The sequence below is a fragment of the Cupressus sempervirens genome, chromosome 8 (assembly GCF_028749045.1).
Source record: "Cupressus sempervirens isolate cs-2001-9-10 chromosome 8, ASM2874904v1, whole genome shotgun sequence".
Classification (NCBI taxonomy): Eukaryota; Viridiplantae; Streptophyta; class Pinopsida; order Cupressales; family Cupressaceae; genus Cupressus; species Cupressus sempervirens.
Genome location: NC_143125.1, coordinates 452,189,479 through 452,209,832, shown reverse-complemented (window position 1 = coordinate 452,209,832; position 20,354 = coordinate 452,189,479). Strand labels below are relative to the sequence as shown.

General features: G+C 38.0%; 1 protein-coding gene across 1 annotated transcript in view; it reads right to left on the bottom strand.

Moving 5' to 3' along the window:
• The window catches only part of RH39, a 138,591-nt gene that overhangs the window by 68,237 nt on the left and 50,000 nt on the right, over window positions 1-20,354 (bottom strand). The gene's annotated exons all lie outside the window — the stretch shown is intronic.

Here is a 20,354-nt window from a genome sequence, read left to right as displayed (position 1 = left end):
TTGGTTCAACGAATTATTTCTTTTCCTGGTCATGTGAAACAAGTTAGTTAATTATATACGTTGTATAAACTGATAACAAATTATTTCTTTCATGATCGTGTGAAATGAGTTAGTTATTATAGACATTGATGAAAATAATCGAGCAACCTATAATTGTCATTAGATGATTGACAATTGTTTGATTGAAATTCACGATCAATATATTTTCAAATTAATGTCTTGGCGAGAATGTTTTGCTTGGGTGATTGCAGGAAGAAGACTAAAGAGAGGGGAAGTATTGCTAAACAGGATCATCGTAAGGGGATGGTCAATTGGTCCAGTCATCAGGACCGACAGGTATGACCTAAGACTACCTTGGAAAGGCTACGAAGATTTGACCACAGATTGCATTATAAGACCGCATGAGCTATTAAGAAAACAATATAATAAAACTTAAATAATCTAAATTAAAAATATAAAATTCATACCTCTAAAGATTTATTATTGAAATCTCTTATTTAATCATTATTATACACCCTTAAAATACGAACATATATATATACATACATACATACATACATATATATATATATATATATATATATGACACCAATAAATTATAACTTTATAATCTACTGATGTCATTTCACCAATATATACACATGAACGTATATAAGAGCGCATAATAATAATAAAATAAAAATTAAAACTCCTCAACTCCTTATTCTTTCCCTCTTTATTTTCTTTCTTTTATGATTTGAATTTGTGAGGCATTCAAAATGGCCTTCTTGATAACCGAAGGTAGCCGAAGAGCCAAGCCGGCCATTAAATATAGAGTATCATTGATCGTATTTGATATAATCTTTCCTCTTTGCATTTCTGTGACCCTTCTATTCACCTGCTAATGCATTTAAGCGAAGTCAAGAGATTCTGAGATTAATATCGGTCTCATAAGCTTGCTATCCCATTTCTTTTCACCTTCACATCTTTATCCATCCACGAGATCAGAACAAGGGAAGTGCGGGAGTTCATTATTTCCGGCCGTGGAAGGAAAATCTGTCACAAGTCACGTAAGATATGCCAAGTCCAATTGATATGTATTTGATCTATCATTTCTTTTTAATTCTTACTACCATACCAGTCGGTGTCTTGTTATGTTCATCTTTCCATGTTAAAGTAAATACTGTTGCCAAATTTATATACAGTCCGAATGGAGTATGCATAAATAAACATAGCTTCCTTAGTCGGAATTCACAGGGTCTAATATCATGTCACCTATTGTTCATTAACCATGAGATTGTCTCAGCTGTAGCTATGGAAGATGGAAATCATAACGATAACCATGAACTAATGATCCTGCCCAAATTTATTTCTTTTCTTTTATACATAATGCAAAGCTGTAAATAATATCATGAAGTCCAAACACCAAGGAATTCACCGGCAAGGACGCCATCAATGGTGAAGAGGTGTAGATAACCTGCAAGAATCAAGATTGGAATCAGATAACTAAGTAACAAACACACATAATAGCTCATGCATGTCCTAATGATGAAACCTATTGTCAAGTCAAGTGGTGGAGATCGGGTTTACGAACCCAATTTGAAATCCTTGGCCAGGGTAGATATAGGCAGATGTGTCGATCATGAGATCCTTTTGTTTGTCCAGAAGCTTCAGTTATTTAGGAATAACTAATAGGACACTCAAACCACCGGGTAACTCGGATGGCTAGACTTAAGAACATCCCAAGCTCGATCCCGAGGTAGGGAGGGTCGTTCTATTAAGTTAGGATGTGTGGGGATAAGTATGGTCCGCAATTGGGAGGTTAAGTCTACGTCAATGCTTCTCCTCTCACCAATGCCGAGGCTTGAACAACATGACAAAGGGATTTCTCCATTAATTTTTGTATGTTCTTTGCACCTACCTTTAGATTCCTAAAGATTGAATAGATAGTTGTTACTTAACTTTCAGCTGAACATGTTAACAGTTAGATTAAAGACATTAGTTGATAGATGTACTTTACTTTCAGCTGAACATGTTATCAGTTAGAATGATTAAAAATGTTAGCAGAGTATTCATTTATTTATTGAATTTCATTAGATGATTATAATTTGTAAACTAAATATGAAGCAGTTACTACCTTCTAGTTGAAAAATAGTTAAAGGAAGTCTTTTTCATGTGAAATGGAATCAGTTATTAGCTCATTAGGAGTTTTAAATTGGTTAGGAAAATTTGTTTGTTACAAACTTTGAGCATTTCATATCTATCCTCCTCCTGTATTCTGCTCAATAATTGTTATGAGTATTGTTAACATAATAGATGATTCATAATTATTAACTCTTATGTGTCTATGTATATGTATTTATTTATGTATGTTGCTAATAATTATTAATCATGTTAATCTCATATTGAAACATGTGTATATTGGGTATCAACTTATCTTTAATCATGTATCTCATTGTTGTGCATCGACTATATGTAATAGATGAAGATTATCAGTCTGCCACTACCATCAATAATGATTATCAACATTATCTTCTCATATAGGTCGGCACAAACATCGCCTTTGAATATAACAACAAACCACGTTGGTAAGATGTGATCATTCATAATTAATATTAAGCAGCAAATATGTATTATGAATCAGCATCAAGGTCAAAACACTGTTAATCTATTTGTAACTGGGACATATCCCTACGTGAATTATGATCATGTAGAGACATGTCTCCACATAATCATATTTATATTGAGTGGCTATGAAACTTGGAACACAGAGAATAAATAAAAGTGCAATTACAAAATACAGCAGCAATATTATTTATACCTTTTCAAATTGGCAGAAAATTATCATACTTACTCAAGATCAAATTGTTCTTTGAACTTTCATCTTAGTTCTAGAGCATTATACTGATACCAACATTAGGATCATTATAAATTAAGAACAAATCACAATGAGTCTTATTCTAGGTGCACTATTGTCAAATGGCAATCAAAATACAGTTTGAAATAAAATACTAAAAAAATTCTTTAATCTAAATCTGACCAAAATTAACATGGTATCAGAGCTAGCATAAGGAAGATCCCGATCAGATTTATAAGAGATCATCTAAATTGCATTTAGAGTTCTTTTTACACACACACACATATATATAAAAAGAGATTATCTAAATTCCATTTATAGTTCTTTATATATATATATATATATATATATATATATATATATATATATATATATATATATATATATATATATATATATATATATATATATATATATATATATAATGGTGAATGATGTCAGATATGTGGATTGTCTTGAAAGAGCATCAAACTTTGTATCTTGGAATTTAGAATAATGCTTGCCCTAAACAAACGTGAGTTAAGAGTTATCTATGAAAAAAGAAACTTCTAAACCTGAAGACAATGAGAATTGTCAATGGATGAAAAACAATAATAAAGCCATAAAGATATTAGTGGATGCTATAAAGGATAATATAGTTCCAATTATATCAAATTAGATACTGCATATGACATGTTCACAACTTTAGAGCACATGTATTGGATAAATAATACAAGTAGAGCTCTTGCCTTGAAACAACAATATAGAATGGTTATTGACACAGGTTATAGAGAGCAATATAACATAAATTCAATTGTACCAACAGAACATTCATTAGTAGTACCAAAATACCAAAATGGCAACGAAATGTTATTTCTTTATCAATTACCCAAAAAACATGAATACATCATCCATATGCCAAAGTTCTTATATAATGGTTGGTTGGTTGGGAAAACCAATAGACACATCCCCTCACTTCCTAACTACCCTAACCCAACAAAGCTTAACTAGTTTTGATTACAACATTACTTTATTACATACTACATTTAACCCCCGCAAAAAAGAAGTCGGCTTCTAGATGACTACCCAACAAAACTAAAAGAAAATCAGAGTTCAAGAAGTAGGCTATGAAGGCATCCCTGGACTCGGGGCTGAGGGCTCAAAGTGTAGGAGATCTCATTCAGCAGTCTTCTACTTAAAACATGCAATGCATCCATCTTTTCCGCCTCTATTGTTGCTAATTTCTCTTCCAATGCAGCTTTCTCTATCTTTCAATTTTCCACGGCAGCTTTTTCAACCCTCCACTTTTCTTCTAGGGCAGCTTTTTCTACCTTCCACTCCGTTTCCACTTGTCTGGTCAATTCCTTTTCTTGCTGAAGTTCCAAGTATATCCTTCTAAATGCTACCTCCATTTCTACAAGTGTGTGGATGAGGGGTGGTTGTTCCTTCACTAAAGGTATGGTGTATCAAGTTGTCCAACTTTCAACTAATTGCTCCTGCCTGTACCCACTTTGCTGAAGTAAACTCCAATTTGTGTGGCATTTCCACTTAATGAATGTTGACAAGGATTTCGCTGCTCTCACTATTGCCTCGAGGTTCTGACTCTTAGCTTATTCTAGAATTTCCTTGGTAGTATGTTCCATATCATGCAACTCTTTGAGGAATCTTTCTTCTTTGTCTTCCGATGAGATTGTCTCGAAAGGCCCCACTTTCTCATTTTGTATTTTGTTATGTTTTCCCCATCTACCTCCATAGGGGTCAATGAGGGTGGAGGTACTATCCCAACTTCTTCGAGTAGTCTATCTACATCTTCCAGTACTGCATCCTCACTGGTGTATCCTCCCTTGGTGTGTCTTTATTTTCAATTTTGGGTTCTTCCCCGTGCTTCTCATGTTGTGCAGCCATTTTTCCTTCAGGATATACCACCAAGGCAATAGAGTGTGCTACTTCTATACCTTGCAATGTGTGCAGTCTTACCTTGTGCCCACACTTTTTCCGACACTTGAGATCTATCACCTTAGTATGAGTCTGTTGATCTATAGGAATCAAGTTTGCCACTCTTGTCAATGAAAGTCTTGTTGCCACCCATTGAAGAACCTTTTGTTCTCTATTGTCTTCCCCCTCTGAACTATGGGTCCCCTCCTCTGTATGGCTGCCCTCCATGGTACGAACATCTGTACCTTCCTACATACTAGGCATAGTACGGATGCCTTCCTCTGTACCAACGGTGGTACCTCCCTCTTCCTATTGCTTACATGTACAATCCTCTTTTGTAATTCCTCTTTTGTAATTCAGCACCCCTAATCTCAACTTGGTGAATTTGGGCATACTCAAGTACCCCGCTTGGCAATGGGCCTCCCACTATTGGTAAAAAAATGATATCTCTAGGCATGCCCTTCAAGTGGCTCAAACGGATTTCTTCCTCTTGTGAATCTGAAGATGTGTTTACACTAGTCTCATCCTCCTCTGAACTATCCTCTCCAATCTCCTCCTGACTTGAACTCTCAATGGATGCTACTTGTATCATTGCCCGTCTTGGTTTCTTTTTCCGTGGTTCTCCCCCACCTGACCCTGCTCCGAAAGTGTCCATGTGAACCAATATGTCATGGCTGATTTGTAGGGTTCCACTATGTTTGTTGGAACATATGCCCCTCTATGTTCAACGGCCACCTAAGTACAGACTGCTTCCAAGAATAAGGCTATCACGTTGTGTGGCATGTAGTATGCATTATCCTTCAACTCCATGAATTATTGTAATCTCTTTGAGAGAAACTGCGCTCGGTTGTACACCTATCCCCTATTCAATCCATCAACCACAAGTAACATCCATAAAGCAATATCTGATGTGTGACTTCCGGTTGTAAGTTTTCTTTTTAAAAAAGTCTATAGTGCATCGCCATTTTTCATTAACTATGAAAATTTTCTTTAGACCCCGACTATTCATTTTGCTAAGAATGCTCTCCTGCTCCTATTTTGTAAGGTCATTTATGCACATTAACCCCAACCACTTCTTTTTTCCTCCATTGTAATCAGGGTTTTTGTTAGTTCTTGTCCTTGCATAAGAATACCAAAAACCTTATTAATTTCTTTAGCCAGGTAGGAGATGGTCAGAGTTTGCTGTGAGCACAAGATTATGGATTAATGAGTTGTCTTATCATAGCCAACCACCATGGTTTGTAATATGGATTCAAACTCCTTTAAATCAAATATAGGTATAGAAATTATTTCATCTACCTCTGCTCTGCATACTGCCTCCTTCAAGGTGTGATTGTCTTCCGCATTTTCCCACCAAGTGCGACATTCACTTCTCATTACACTTTCAAAAGTAATATTGGCAGTGGTAGTCTTTTCTGCAATTTTCCCTTTGTCCTTCTTGCTTGCCATCTTCTTCAACTTCCTCACCTGCAAGATTAGATTTTTCTTCTTGGAGTCTATGATTTTTCCTCTGCTGGGGTTCCCCAGACTTATCTTAACCATTTTTTGGTACTTGGTAAAACAGCAGGTGACTTTGATTCGATTTTTGCTCCAACCGTTCTCTTCTTCATGGCTTTCCTTGATTGCTTCTTGGTCTAACTCTTCCTCAAGGATATGCTACTTGTACTTGACCCGTACAGCTTCATGTTCCCTACTCACACCAAGCCTCGGTACGTGATGGTACTTAACGACTATGCCCACTCTTCCAGCTCTTGTTCTGATATTGTTATATGTACATTCTTCTTAGCTGTACAATGCTCCTCTTTCTTATCCATACGTTGACCCCCTACTTTGTCCTACGATGCTCCTCTTTCTTATTCATACATCGGCCCCCTCACTTTTTCGTATGATACTCCTAGGCCTTTTTCGTACACAAACCCCCTCTCTGTCATATGAGGACTATGTTCTTGCTTCTTCATATGTAGACTGCCTTCTGTACTTGTCATACGCGGGTTGTGTTCCCTCATCTTCATATGATGTCTATAATTTCTTTCCTCTGTACCCTACGTACGTTGTCTGTACTTTTGCTGCCCCCTCCAACTTGTGTGCTGCCAACTCCAATTCATATGCTGCCAACAATGTGTTTGCGAGTGGGTCTTCTCCGCATGCTGGCTCGTACGCGTCTACCTTGCCCACGTACTCTTTGTAAGGCTGTGACTTTGACTTCTCTCTTCCAAACACCTAGCCCACCTAATATGACATCTGGAGACCATCCTCTTGCTTTATATAAAGGAGTCTTATGATTTTTCGTTGTTGTTACATCTCCTTTGACATTTTCTTTTGTGGTTATTTTAAAATTTCCCTTTATTTCTTCTTCATCAACAATCACATTTGTGTCCTCTTTTTTCACTTTTTCTATTTCTTTTATTTCTTTTCCCTTTTCTTTTAGATTTCTTATACCTGTGGAGTAGATAGGAAACAACTCCTTTTCTTATAAAGCTTGAATTTTAATCCATTAACAAGGTCTTTTAGGGGCTTATTATCCAAGGTAGACAACCTAAGTGCCCCATTGTCCTTTATCTCCATGACCTTATATGGTCCGAGCCAACATACTCTAAACTTACCTAGTAAAATTTCATTTTTCCCATTGTATTTGTGAACCAATTGTCCAAGTCTAAAATTCATCCTCTTCAAATGCTTATCATGCCAAAATTTTCGACCCCTTTGTGCCACTTCCGTCACCCATTGAGCTAGCATTCTTCTCTCATCGAGTTTCATTGAAGTGTTGAGCCTTAAACTCTCTTCATCTCCTAACCTATGCTAAACTGCTATTCTTAGGCTAGATACTGCATATTCCATTAGCATCATTGTCTCTTGTCCGTACATTAAGTGAAAGGGAGTTTGCCTAGTGGTGGCCTTATAGGTGGTCCTGTACACCCTCAAGTCTGTTGGAAGTCTTTCCTCCCAATCTCCTTTTTCAACTCCACAAGTCTTGTACAAAATTTTAACCAATATTCTATTTGTAGATTTTGCTTGACCATTTGTCCTAGTAGGATTGTATGGATTGGAAAAAGAATGAAAAATTTTGTAAAAAAAATTGTACTCACTTGTCATTGTTTTGATGGCCTGGTTTACAAAGTGTAGCCCTTTGCAACTTATCAACTGTAGTGGTATGTCAAACCTTGTGACTATTTGCTCATACAGAAATTTGGTTGTACTGAGTGTTGTGTTGTTAAGGAGTGCTCGTGCCTCTACCCATTTTGTGAGGTATTCAGTTGCCACCACTATGTATTTGCATCTGTAGTTACTACTAGGCGGCAAGGGCCTTACAAAGTCTAGCCCCCATCTTTCAAATAATTCTTGTGGTTGTGATGGAAACAATGGCATAAATTTATTTTTAGGGGTTTGCCTACCCTTTGACATGTATCACAGCTCAAGACCCATTCTCGATCATCTATCATACATCGTGTGCCACCAGAGTCCAACCAACAACACTTTTCGAGCTGTTGAATCAGGTCTCATATGACCTCCTGCCAACCCTTAATAAGATTCTCTTAGAACTCCTAAAATCTCTTCCTCCATGACACATCTCCTTAACACTTCGTTCAGCCCCATCTTATACAACAATCAGCTAATCAATTGGAATGTCCTACTTTTCAATGCAATTTTCCTCCTCTCTGCCACTAGCATTTCCTTTGGGAAGGTAGTTGTTGACAAGTACTACTTGACCCTTTCGTACCACTGAGGTAGTATGGCAATTTGAAATAAACGGGCATTTGGAAAATCCTCATTCGCTCCACTTCCAAGGGCTTATCCTAACTTGATTCTTGATAACTGATCTAAAATTACATGACTTTTCCCTGGGCGGACTACGATTTTAAAAGTGACTTCTTGGAGAAGGATTAGCCACCTACTTACTCTCCCTTGAGTCATAGGTTTGTTTATTGGATACATGAGTGCTTGATGATCAACGAAAAATGTAAAGGGAGTAGCTAATAATTAATGACTAAATTTCTAAATTGCATACACCATACCTACTACTTCCCTTTCAATGGTGGTGTAATTTTTCTTTGCTTTTGATAGTAGCCTACTTGCAAAGTACACTGGATGGTCTAATCCTTCCTTCCCCATTTGTGCCAAAGTGGCACCTATGGCATAATTGGAAGCATCCACATGGACATGGAATTCCTTGTTCCAATCGGGGTATATGAGAATAGGAGTACCCACAAGTCTCTTTTTTAACTCCTGGAAAGCCTCCTATTTTTTCCCAACAAAACCGTTCTCCTTTTCTAGTTAACTTTTCTACGGGTAGAGACACTTCAACAAAGCCTTTTATAAATCTCCTATAGTACCCCACATGTCCCAAAAAGGACTTAACACCAATCACATCCAATGGAGCATCCATATCTAGAATGACCTTGATCTTGTCGAGATATGTTTTCAACCCTTCCTTGCATACTATAAGGCCCAGAAGTCGACCTTGCAGAACCATAAACCTGCATTTATTGGGATTCAAGTCCAACCTTGCCCTCTTACATCTATCCATGCATTCACCAATGACTTTAAGGTGGTAGTCCTTCCCACTATAAATTGACCAATCATCTAGGAAGGCTTTGAAATTCCCTGTAGACATCCCGTCAAAGATATGCAGTATGATCTTTTAAAGGTGGTTGGTGCATTGCACATCCTAAACGGCATCCTGTTATGAGAATACACCCCATCTTTGACTACAAATATGGTTTTGAGCTTATCCTCCTAACAATGTTGATTTTGTTATATCTTGAAAACCCATCCATAAAAGAGTATATTTCATGGTTAGTTACCTCTTCAAGGATATTATCTATAAAAAAGATTGGGAAGGGGTCTTCTATAGTTACCGCATTCAAGCATCTGAAGTTGACATATTCCCGAATTTGGTTCTCGTCCTCCTTTAGTGATATAACTATAGGGGATTACCACTCACTCGTTTGCACCTTGAATATTATTCCTACCTCAAGCATTTTCGTGGTTTCTTCCTAAACCTTGGTTGCATAGTTCTTGTTCATCTAATACCGTCGTTTGTGCACTGGTCTTTCTCGTGGTATCAATGATATCCGATGGGCGCACAATTTCAATGGCACTCCTTTCAAGTCCTTGTACGTCCATGCAAATAAGTCTTTATATTCCATGAAGATCTTAAAAGTTACAGCCTCCAACACTAGGTCCTAGTCATCCCTTATGAGGATTTCCTTGGGTTGCTCCTTCTCCCCCAGGTTTATCATTTGCAACTTATCCTACTCGTATTCTACTTTCCTCTACTTGCTAAATATATGTGTTGGTTTATTATTGAGGGTGATTGTACCCTCCTTGTACTCCTTATAAGATTTTAGGTACTTTTCTTCTGATTCAAATTGTTGGATTTGCAACATTTTACATTCTAGCTAGAATACTTCATAGTCTCTCATCTACCAGTGAACCAAACCATTGAGGGAGCTTGTTTCATCTTCTGAGCACTCCCCGAGTTGGAGCACTTCTTCTGGTTCCACTCTGTCTCTATCTATTCCCTATGCCTTTGAATCGGATGCCAAATCTTGACTTACAAACTGATTCCTTAAATCAATTATGTACTTTCAGTTGTCTACTTCTATGGAAACAGTATTTCTCTTCCAATTACGAGTGGCCTTTGCTGTGACTAGCTATCCTCTCCCCAACGACACATCATACCCTTTGTTTTCTAAGGTAATCACCACAAAGTCCAAGAGGAATTGTTGTGTACCAATCACTACCTTTTGCTCCATCAGAGTTCCTATTGGCTTAATTCAATATTCTGCGCCCACCAATTAAAACGTGGGTGGCCAAAGTGTAGGTTTCTCTAGTGCCTTCCATGTCTCCTTAGGTAGGACATTCATGCCTGAACCTCCCTTGAAATTAGTATTTGATAGTTTACTTCCCATTATCTACATTTCTACTACTGTAGGTGTCCTCCCCATTCTTGTGGTAAACAAGGAGTTAGTCTCTTTTCCTGGGTGCACTTTCTCTCTCTTCTCCGCAAACGGTACTCCTTTGATACTTGCTCCTTGTGTTATTGCTACCCACAGCTGAGGTAGTGTTTCTAATAGATGCGCAATTTTCACAAGAACAATGGTCTCCAGTACTTGTTTCATGATGTTTGGTACAGGTCGGGTGGGTGGAAGTTTGGCCTTGCTTTCTCTTCCTCTACCATGTTACTTTGAATGTCCAATCTGGCTTCTTCAAATCTTTCTTTCTCTGTATTTGCATCCAAATATGTAGGTTTCCTGGCTTGCATTCTCGTAATGGCCAATACTTTGCTTCCTGGTTCTACAATATCCAGCATGTTCACACCTTTTTGTTTGGGGCAATTGGCATCCTCATGATTACCCAGTCCACACTATTTACACAACATTCCTTCGTTTTGTCCTCCACCATTCTGGCAGTCTCAAGCAAAATGTCCCCATCTGTTGCATCGCCAACATTGAATCATGGGTCTTCCTTTGAAATCATACTGGATAGCTCTCTTGGGTGTGTTATATTATTGTTGTTGTTATTGCTTCCCCATTTATTGTTTCTATACCCTTCAGGTGAGGCTTTTGTAATTGTGCTTCATGGAGGGTTGGAAGGCGGTGCGGACTGCTCTTCTTGCGTAAAGAATACTTGTGCATTTTGCGCTTTTATATTGTAGGGACAGTCCTTAATTATGTGGCCCAACACCTGATAGATGTCACAAAAGGCTTTACGCAAGCATGTCCCTTTTGTATGTTCTTCCTTTTCGCAATCGGTGCTCCACAGTTCCTCACCTCTGTTTTCTCCTCCTTACTTCCTGTTACTTCCTTCATTAGCCTCATCATGTCTTTCCTGTAATGTCCCCTTTTTAGCATTCATAGCATGATGTTGTCGTTAGCCTATTTCCCCACGGTCCCGTAGGCTACCCAGGACATTAAAGGGGCTTAGAGGCCATTTGGCCTAGAGAGTTTCAGTTGCAGGTCTTTCTGAGGGGTTTTGAGGCAACTTTGGGCATACTTACTATTTATAGCAAGTCATCTTGGGCATGGGTGGACATATCCAATGGCAACGGTATGTCGATGGTAATTGTTTAAAATCGGCAAGAAGACTTGTTTATCATTGATAAGATTTGTTTTGCATTGATAAAGCTATTTTATAAAGTTAAATTTAAATATTTAACTTTATTAATGCATAGACTATAGTTTGTGGGAAATATTTAAATTAAAAGAGTCCCTTTTATTTTATAACACATTGGAGACATAAGTTACATAAAGGGAGTTATGTTTTATCCCTTTTTGGAGCTCTTGTGAGAACACTATAAAAGAAATGGAAGAGCTTCTTTTAAGCATGGTTGGAAATATCAAAGAAATTGGAGAATTTTCTGGAGGTTATGTCTCAATAGTTTGAAGGACGAAATCCCTTCAAGCTGAAAATCTTGACGCCATTGAAAGATATGGTCTTGAGATTCAACAGGGTAGCAATCTGAAAAAGCAGAAACGAAAAAGCAGTCTGAAAAAGCGGAACCGAAAAAGCAGGCGGAAAAAGCGGAATCGAAAAAGCAAGCGGAAAAAGCAGAATCGAAAAAGCAAGCGAAAAAAGCGAAACCGTAAAAGCAGGCCGAAAAAGCAGTTCGAAAAAAGCAAAGCAAAAGGGGCAGCATTGAAGGAAATTATTACAGCCATCTACAACCAGGTTCTTTTGTTAGTATTGCTTTTTAGGGTGTTATAAGTTTTCAGCTGTAAGTGTGCATTATACCAGCATTATCATTTTGTAATCCATGTAAATGCCGAAGTCTTGGCCATATTTCATAAGCATTGTATTTTTCATTGCAGTTAAGAAGATAATAGTTGCTGGTGTCATTTAAGTAATTTAATATCATTATTTATCAGCTAGTTAGTTTGCATACCAACTGTTTGTAAAAATGCCAGTTGGTTGTAGGTGTTCATTTCTCATGCTTAGATCATATATATGCACCGAATATTGTCAAAATTAGTAGCACACTCATGTTAGGTCATTGTGTAGTCCATTGTAATCTTCTAGCACAAGATTCTCATTGATGCAAATTGAAGAAAGTCATTTGAAGCTCGCTAAAATACTATATCAGTCATACGTCCCTTGCATGTGAATTGTTTGATGAAATTCCTTGAGCTTTTATCAGCATTTTTGAGAGCAGATTTGAGGTGGGCCATTACAGTGGTATCAGAGCTTGCTTGCAAAGTGTTTGACGAAATGTCAAACAACTGAAGTATAAAGATTTTTGGTGTTTGAAGAAGTTATAACCTATTGGGGTTATTACATTTCCTCAGGGCTTGGATCGTCTTAGATTCATTCCCACTCTCTTCTGACCTCTCTCGCTTCCATGTCTCTTAGCTTTAAAGGTTTTGTTCTCGCTCTCTATATCCATTGCATGGGTGCATGCGTCGGCAAAGGATGATGGTGGTACTATTTTCATTTTTCTTCTTCAGGACAGCATTAATCCTTCAATGAACCACCTCTTTTTCAACCCATCGACCAGTTTGTTGTCCAACTTCCCTATCAATTCCTTGAGTCTCTTGCTATATGCAGTGACAGATTCATTTTTCCCTTGCCACGTATTATAATTTTTTGTGACTATCACATCATCATCATGTAGGAGTCTAAATTCCTCCTCAAAGGCAGTACGAAGATCCTTCCATGTAGTTTTCTTCAGAATCTCCAAGTCTGCATACCAGTCAATAGCTATACCTCTTAGTGTGGTCAAGAATGCTTTTAGCCATTCATCAGCATCATTATCTCCATTGGCCTACCATATAGTTATACACATTTTACAATGATGTACGAGGTCTTCTAATCCTTCCCCAATAAATCTAGGGACATTTTGTTTGTCTAACGTCATTCTCCCACTACTCTTCCCTCCTACTGGGATGTCCCCTCCTGTCGGGATAGATTCTTGGGTTCTTGGTCCAGTAATATCTCCTTCCCCTTGTGATTCTCTTTCTATGTGGTTGGAGCTTAGTTCTTGTCTATGCTCTCTTCGTGTGGGAGTTTCAGGATTCTCCCACCTTTCCTTCCTTCCTGGTGCTTCCGAAATAGCCAAGTTGGCTATATACCTTCTATTGTATTTTCGATCAACCTTTCTTCAATTTGATCTGCACACCGAGAGTGGTTAACCAATCCCCTTAAGTGGCGACGTTTTTCCTCCTGTTAGTGAAGACACAGAGTTAGCAAGGCGGCTTCCCACTCAGTTTCTTCTTCTGGCACACACCTGGGATATTTATTTGGAAGTAGGGGCATGAATTATTTTAGTATCTGGTTATCTTCCTTGGATTGACACGCTCCTCCAGCTCCCTTGTACTTCTTTCAGCGAATTGTTGGAGTGCTTCTCGTCTCCTCCGCTCTCTTTCTATTTCGACTCTTTCTTCCTCCATGCGTACCAAATTTCCTACCAATTGTTGAGGAATTTGTCCAAGTAGATCATACACCGTTGGGGGTACTAAAAGCTCGTCCCATACTGTGCTCTTTGAATCCACTCTCTCGAGCTTCCCTTTGCACATACTAGTCGGCTGCAACTTCCTACACCACCACCAGATCTTGTTTCGCCTGATCTTCTCTTGTTGTTTCCTCCTCTTCTCTGTACTTGTTTGTTACTTGTATACGTGGTAGGAAAGGTCTTCCCATTACTCCATCGTGCCTAGTCAACGACCTCCAAGTTCGGACTTAGGCAACTACGCCAAAATGTAGAATGGTTATTGACATGGGTTACACAGAGCAATATAACATAAATTCAAGTATACCAACTAAACATTCATTAATAGTACCAGAATACCAAAATGGTGAGAAAATGTTAATACTTTATTGATTTCCCAACAAACATGAATATATCATCCATATTCCAAAGTTCTTATATAATGGTTGGTTGGTTGGGAAAACCAACGGACGCATCCCCTCGCTTCCTAACTACCCTAACACAAAAAAGCTTAATTAAATCTAATTACAACATTACTTTATTACATACTACAAACAACTCCATCATGTTATGATGAACAAAGTTGAATCTGTTACATCATACTTCATGAGAATAACTGAGTTAAGAGATCAGCTATCCACTATTGGCCACACAAATGACAGCAAGGAATTAACAATGTTGGCTCTAAATCGACTTCCTATATCTTGGGAGTCTTCCATACAAGGGATAATTGCTCGATCTAAACTTCATATGTTTGATCTTTAGAAAACCAACTACATTCAAGAAGAGTTGAGGCTTATTACTAGAGGAATTGGGTCAGACTCTCAAAATGAAGATATTCAAGTTCTAAACTCTCATTCTCATAAGAAAGGGAAGAAAGGTAACTTCAAGAGGAAGAAAGGAAAGGATTCAAGTGGAAAGCAGTCATTCAAGAGGGACCTATCTAAAATACAATGCTTTAGATGTGACAAATTTGGTCATCTTGCAATTAAGTGTCCAGACAGACCTAAACCTCAAGCTTCCATAGCTGAATTTAGTCGTGAGCTTGGATAAGGGCACTGAAAGACATGTTTTATTCATCCCTACCAAGTCAAGTAGCTACCAGCCTTAATACTTGGGTTATAGACAGTGGAGCATCTCGTTGCATAATAGGATTCAAAGAAAACTTAGATAGCCTGGCGGAAGATTCAAATGAGGAAGTCACCATTAGGGATGATTCCAAGTATTTAGTGAAAGGAATCGGAACTTGCACAATACAATTAAAATCAGGCATCTCTCTCCAACTAACAGGTGTATTATTTGTACTAGGTATCAAATGTAATTTGGTTTCCATTTAAGCTCTTGAAGACAAAGGATATCAAATTACCTTCATAGATGGTAAATGTTCTAGCTTGGCCCAAGAATTCAAATATCAAGAAAGCTCACACAATAGGGAGTTTAACATGGATGCCTATACAAACTTTGCACTTCTCCTTCTCAAGCCTTAATTTATGAATCCTCCAATAATTGTGAGATTGAGCATAGAAGATTAGGGTATCTTCACTTTCGTGTTCTACCTTCAGTGGAGAAAATGACAATAAGTTTACCTAAACTTGAGTAAGAACATGAAGGAACTTGCAAAGGGCGTGTTTTGGAAAAGAACACCAAGGCACCTCTCATGGCAATAAAAATTGATCTAAAGATGTATTGGAACTTATTTGTTTAGAATTACGTAGACCTATGACAATTACATCTTTAGGAGGATTTTTGTACTATGTTATTTTTGTAGATGATTATTCTGGGAAAACATTGCCATGTCTTCTGAAGTGTAAAGAGTCTGATGAAGTCATTAAATTTAAGGAATTCAACGCTCTAGTAGAAAATATGTCGAGTAAAAGAATCAAAACCCTAAGATTAATAATGGGGGGAATAAATCGCTGATAACTTCAAAACCTTTTGTAATAATGTTGGGATTAAGAGGGAGTAAGTGTTCCTTACATCCCTCAACAAAACAGGGTAGCAATTAGGAAAAATAGGACTCTTGTAAAAGCAGCCAGAGCCATGATGCATGACCAAAACCTTGATACCTCCCTTTAGGTTGAAGTAACTAGTATTGTTGTCTATATTCAAAATAGATGTCCTTACTCCCATTTGGATAACAAAACCCTTGAAGAAGCACTCACAAAAATAAAACCTAATATAAGCCACTTCAGAATATTTGGTTGTCCTGTTTGCATTCACATACCCAAAGAAAAGAGATCCAACGTAGAACCCTCAGGGAAAAAGGGAATATTTGTTGACTGTAGTGAAACATCTAAATCCTATAGGATTTACATCCTTGGAGAAAAATTAATTAAGCTAAGCAAAGAGGTAATCTTTGAAGAAGATGTGGCATTCAAAAGGTCCAAAGATACTCATAAATGGATAATGAAGACCAAGAGTCTTCTCAAAATATGGAAGAGAATCATGCTTCAAAGATTCAGAGAGAGATTCATGAACATATGGAAGATGATAACCAAGATGAACCAATGGATTCTACTGATGAATCTAGAAACACAACAGTAACTCGCAAAAGACCTCTATGGGCAAGAAAGATGATTCAAGAGGCTGAAAGTTATGCAGCCCCAAAAGGAACTTTAAGGGAAAGAAAAAGACCTCATAGATACTCCAGCTATGTAGCTTTTATAAGTGAAATTATCAAATCAGAACCGTCTAATGTTTTAAAAAAAAATTATGCATCAAGTGTGGAAAGATGATATGACAAAAAAATATCAATCTATTCTTAAGAACAATGCTTGAGACATTGTACCTAGACCAAAAGATAAATCAATGATTTCATCTAAACGGCTCTTCAAAATCAAACATGTTGTAGACGGTAGTATTGAAAAATATAAAGCAAGATCTGATCGAATGGATGTGAAGACTACTTTTCTTAATGATATAATAGAAGAGGAAGTCTACTTGGACCAATCTAAAGGATTCATAGTCCATGATAATGTAATGTTCCTATGTCGATGGTTGGAAAAGAAATTTTCCCACACTCAGTAGCGTAACCAATAACACCCCATGGAGATGTATGATGGAGAAGAAGAGGTCGTACGGTAAGCAAGAAAGAGGGTGTACAATGCAGAATAGCCCATACAGTTACCACCCAATGGCGTACAATGAGGAGCCCATAGTCATATGATATCTTGGAGATACTATGTACAGTAGGGGGTTGTCGTACGGTATGGAAAGGATTGTTGTCTTAAGCTATGAGTGGTGAGATGGCAACTACACGATGATAGATAGAGGGGGCATACGGTATCACCAACAGACCATACAATTGCTGAAAGAGGGCAGTATGGAGATTAGAAGTTGCTCAAGATGAGGGAAGGAAGATGTATCCAGAGGGAGAAGTTCGCCAATTGTGTATGGACTAAAGCAAACAAAGATATAACTACCAAAGTACTGTACAACATGTGTTTCAAACACAATAGTTTATCAATGCAAATAGATTACTATAGTTGTAAACAATGATGCTTCAATTTTCCAGATCTAAACGAATGAAACCAAAGCAAAATAAGGTGGGGATGATACCCACCAAAACTATGCCAGACCAAATAGGGAAGATATTTCACTTCCACACAATCAGAATCCAAACGGGTTTACAATATAATAAAAATCAAATGCATATCTTCAACATCCAACCCGATAGACATACGTACCCCATTGGAAGAAAACTCCCAAGGGAGAAACAACATGCTAACACATGAAACTGCAAACACCTAAAAATTAGTTAACATAGAAACATGCCCCAATCAATCAGTCCCACATACAAAGTTTAATGTTTCTATATTTTATGTCAGGGATCTTACAGTCCTCCTGTCCCAAAAATTGTTTGACCTCAAGCAATTGCAGTGTTGGATGCTCCAAAATTCGTTCACCCTCCCAAGTGGCATCGTTGAGCGGCAAATGTTTCCAACGTATCAAGAACTCCTTGATGGTACGACTCCTTAGTTTCCTCTCTCAGATGTCAAGTATCTCGAAAGGGTCCCATACCAACTTCCCTTCTTCATTGATGGGTGGCAGGTATGCTAATATGGTGATATTTTGCCCCACAACTTTCTTCAAGCAAGATACATGGAAGACATTGTGAATGTGGTTTCCCTCTAGCAGCTCAGCCTTCCCTATGCATCAAGTTATACGATAAGATCCACAAAAGTACGGACTCAATTTTTCTTTGCCACCTACCTTCAAGGATGATTGTCTGTATGACTATAGTCACAGATATACCAAATCGTCCACCTTAAATCTTCTCTCAATTCAATACATGTCAGCATACATCTTTTGTCGATTTTGTACCCCCTAGAGATTTTCCTTCAAAAATCTCAAGATTTCTTGTCCTTCCTGTAGCCAATCCTTAGCTCTCTGCGCACGGCTATCACCCCAAATCATGTCCACAAATGAAGGGGGTTCATGTCCATAGAGTACTTTGAAAGGTGTCAACCCAATTGACATATGGTAGGTGGTGTTGTAGCAGTGCTCCCCTAGATGTAGCAATCTAACCCACACTCTATTGAGCTGAAATATAGTTCCAACATTACCCTTCCAACTAGTTATTCATGACCTTCGTTTGTCCATTAGTCTAGGGGTAATAACTGGTACTTGGCAACAACTCCGCTCCTCCCAGCCAAAATAGTTATATCCAAAAAGTACTGAGAAAGTGGCTATCCCAATTCCTCACTATGTTTTGTGGCAACCCATGCAAGTCGGAAGACCTCCCTAAAAAATAAGTCCGCAACTTGTGCGGCCTGAAACTCAATGGAGATGGCGAAGAAGTGTGCATACTTCAAAATTTCAGTGCTGGAGTCTATGGAAATGCTATCCCACTTTTGTTCTAGTATTGACAATGGTTGCAACAAGCCTGCTAGTAATGTGTATTTGGATTTGTTTTGTTGACACTTTGCACATTTTCGAACATACAACAAGACATCATTCTTAAGTCCCTTCCATGAAAACCTTTCCTTGATTTGTCTGTAACTCTTTAGGAATCCTAGGTGTCCAACCAATGGTGAGTCGTGCATTTTCTTCAAAAAATATTGTTTCATTATGGATACAGGCACCAATTAGATCCTATCATCCCAAATGTCATCATCCATTAACTTACATGCAAAAGTATTCCTAGAGTATTATACCAACAAGTATGCCTTCCACTCGGCTAAAATCTGAGCAATGAACAAATGGCAATTTTTCTTAACAAAGCATATGCCACAACATTAATCTTTCCTTTCACATATTCAATATCAAAGTCAAAGGCTTGAAGCTTAATTACCTATTTTTTGTTCTCTTGTTCAAATCTCTTCGTTCCAGAAAGTATCTCAACTATCGTGATTGATATGGACAACAAACTTGGCACCCACCAAATCTTATTGAAACCTGGTTAAGGCATGCACGATGGCCAGCATTTCTTTATCATAGATCAAATATAACTATTCCCCCTGTATGAGTTTCCAACTCTTAAAAGCTATCAAATGTCACTCATGCATCAAAACTGTGCCAATGCCCTCACCAAAAGCATCACATTCCAAGATGAAAGGTTGAGTAAAATCAAGCAATGCAAGAACAATTACAAAAAGATTGGAGGAATGCAAGTATGGAAGGGGATATATCTTACAAAGATTATGCCAAATTAAGAATGGGGTACTCTAGTGGTGGCAACCGTGGTTATTTCAATGATGACCTCAAGAGGAAGTTGAGTACGGTAAATTTGTCACCGTTTGATGGATCTGGGTCAATCTTTGCATAGGTGTGAGTAATGAAAGCAAACATCTACTTCTAGCTCAATCTGATGCCCCAAGAGGAAGCAATTAAATTTACCATGAATGGGGGCATCATGGTATGGTTACTCTCGGGCATGACCAAATAAACACTTATGCTAAGTTTACAAGAAGACTAATAGATCAGTTTGATGGCAAAGATCCAGAACTAAGGTAAATCGAGTCGGTTGATATCACATCACTGAGTTTCAAAGACTCTGTATTGGTTACTCACATCTCAGAGAGACGGTAGAACATACTATATATGAATGGTCTAACAGAACCACTGAAGGGTTGTGTGAAGGGTTTCAATCCCATCACCGTCTCAGAGGCAATCAAGAAGGCTCAACTCATGGCGTCACCATCAACCTCATCTTCTTGGAGTTACTCCCTCACCAGATGA